Here is a 2,879-nt window from a genome sequence, read left to right as displayed (position 1 = left end):
CTGACAGCTTTCTACCCCAAAGCCAAGACTGCTGAACAGCTTCTACCCCCAAGCCATTAGACTGCTGAACAGCTTCTACCCCCAAGCCATTAGACTGCTGAACAGCTTCTACCTCCAAGACAACAGACTCCTGAACAGCTTAATTTTGCAAATTGTTCTTAGATTATTTAGTTTACTCTGCATTGTTGGTTGAGGGTTGATAAATAAGGTGGTGCTGGACCTATTTGACAGATAACATATCATTTGAATTATCACGCAGAGGATAACTTTCTATAAAATTCTCCTGGAGAATCTTGTTGCCCGACAGGCTATCACTTATCATTAATCGTACCGGTGTAAATTGCATGTCGGCCGTGAGGGAAAAACTGAGGTGTTGGAGCAGATTTAAATGAAGCTTTTGACACTAAACAAGCCCACTATACAAGTCCACTATACAAGGACATTTAAGTATAAAAGGCACACTTACCCTCCTCTGATACGTCGGACCACTCTGGGTTAGGAAACTCATATTGTCCCATCCTGATTCTCTTCTTCATCCCAGGAGAGATGGCCAGACCATGGTTAGAGTAGAACGGAGGATAACCACATAACCTGGGGGGGGGGGGGGGTGAGGAGAAGAGAGACAGAAGAGAGAGATGGACAGACCGTTAATTAAAAGTAGAACCAAAGTTAGAAGGAAGGAGAGATAAGACTAGAATCATTCAATATTCAGTTTAGAAACACACAACCCGCTGAGAAACACACAACCCGTTTAGGAAACACACAACCCGTTTAGGAAACACACAACCCGTTTAGGAAACCCACAAGTTTAGAAACACACAACCCGTTTAGGAAACCCACAAGTTTAGAAACACACAACCCGTTTAGGAAACACACAACCGTTAGGAAACACACAAGTTTAGAAACACAACCCGTTTAGGAAACCCACAAGTTTAGAAACACACAACCCGTTTAGGAAACCCACAAGTTTAGAAACACACAACCCGTTTAGGAAACACACAACCCGTTTAGGAAACCCACAAGTTTAGAAACACACAACCCGTTTAGGAAACACACAACCCATTTAGGAAACACACAAGTTTAGAAACACACAACCCGTTTAGGAAACCCACAAGGTTAGAAACACACAACCCGTTTAGGAAACCCACAAGGTTAGAAACACATGGGACAGGTAGGAGTGTAAGGTAGAAGGGTAAAGGTTTAAAACCCCATAATAATGATATAGAAAAAAATAACTTGTTTCAAAAAATGTAAAACTGAAAAGTGGTGCGTGCATATGTATTCACCCCCTTTGCTATGAAGCCCCTAAATAAGATCTGGTGCAACCAATTACCTTCAGAAGTCACATATTTAGTTAAATAAAGTTCACCTGTGTGCAATCTAAGTGTCACATGATCTGTCACCTGATCTCAGTATATATACACCTGTTCTGAAAGGCCCCAGAGTCTGCAACACCACCAAGCAAGCGGCACCATGAAGACCAAGGAGCTCTCCAAACAGATTAGGGACAAAGTTGTGGAAAGGTTACGATCAGGGTTGGTTATAGAAAATATGGAAACTTTGAACACCACGGAGCACCATTACATCCATATTCAAAAATGGAAAGAATATGGCACCACAACAAACCGCCTAGAGAGGGCCCGCCCACCAAAACTCACGGACCAGGCAAGTAGGGCATTAATCAGAGAGGCAACGAAGAGACCAAAGATTACCCTGAAGGAGCTGCAAAGCTCCACAGCGGAGATTGGAGTATCTGTCCATAGGACCACGTTATGCCGTACACTCCATAGAGCTGGGCTTTACGGAAGAGTGGCCAGAAAAAAGCCATTGCTTAAAGAAAAAAAATAAGCAAACATGTTTGGTGTTTGCCAAAAGGCACGTGGGAAACTCCCCAAACATATGGAAGAAGGTACTCTGGTCAGATGAGACTAAAATGGAGCTTTTTGGCCATCAAGGAAAACACCTCTCATCACCCCGAGAACACCATCCCCACAGTGAAGCACGGTGGTGGCAGCATCATGCGGTGGGGATGTTTTTCACAGCGGACGGGAAGCTAGTGGGAACAATGCGATTAGTAGAAGCAATTACAGGAAATCTTGAGGGAACCTGTTAGCGTCTTTTCAGCCAGATTTGAGACTGGGCTGGAGGTTCACCTTTAGCAGGACAGTGACACTAAGATACTGCTAAAGAAACACTCAATGTGTTTAAGGGGAAACATTTAAATGTCTTGGGAATGGATAGTCAAGCCCAGACCTCAATCCAATGAGAATCTGTGGTATGACTTAAAGATTTCTGTACACCAGCGGAACCATCGAACTTGAAGGAGCTGGAGCAGTTTTGCCTTGAAGAATGGGCAAAGATCCCAGTGGCTAGATGTGCCAAGCTTATAGAGACATACCTCAAGAGAATTGCAGCTGTAATTGCTGCAAAAGGTGGATCTACAAAGTATTGCCTTTGAGGGGGTGAATAGTTATGCACGCTCACGTTCTGTCTTTTCATCTTATTTCTCGTTTGAGAGTGTAAAGTTATCAGGTTACTTACAAGATGTACATGATGACGCCTAGCGACCACATGTCACATGACTTATCATACTTCTCTGGTCCCAACACCTCTGGAGCTGAGAGAGAGAGAGAGAGATATATCACCAATATTTATCTTTTTTTTTTTTTATTCTTTTTTTTAATCCCCTTTTCTCCCCAATTTTCGTGGTATCCAATCGCTAGTAATTACTATCTTGTCTCATCGCTACAACTCCCGTACGGGCTCGGGAGAGACGAAGGTCGAAAGCCATGCGTCCTCCGAAGCACAACCCAACCAAGCCGCACTGCTTCTAACACAGCGCGCCTCCAAACCGGAAGCCAGCCGCACCCAATGTGTCG

The 2,879-nt window shown here is 43.9% G+C and overlaps 1 long non-coding RNA gene across 1 annotated transcript in view; it reads right to left on the bottom strand.

Moving 5' to 3' along the window:
- Nucleotides 1–444: 444 nt before the first annotated feature.
- LOC120064682 overlaps nt 445–2,879 on the bottom strand; it is a 3,597-nt gene continuing 1,162 nt past the window's right edge. The window contains exons 2-3 of the long non-coding RNA XR_005478628.1: nt 2,542–2,617; nt 445–591 (exon numbers count right to left, since the gene is read on the bottom strand). This is a non-coding gene — a long non-coding RNA (uncharacterized LOC120064682). The remainder of the gene's footprint in view (nt 592–2,541; nt 2,618–2,879) is intronic.

Source organism: Salvelinus namaycush, chromosome 20 (assembly GCF_016432855.1).
Source record: "Salvelinus namaycush isolate Seneca chromosome 20, SaNama_1.0, whole genome shotgun sequence".
NCBI lineage: Eukaryota > Metazoa > Chordata > Actinopteri > Salmoniformes > Salmonidae > Salvelinus > Salvelinus namaycush.
This window is presented reverse-complemented; position numbering and strand designations above follow the sequence as displayed.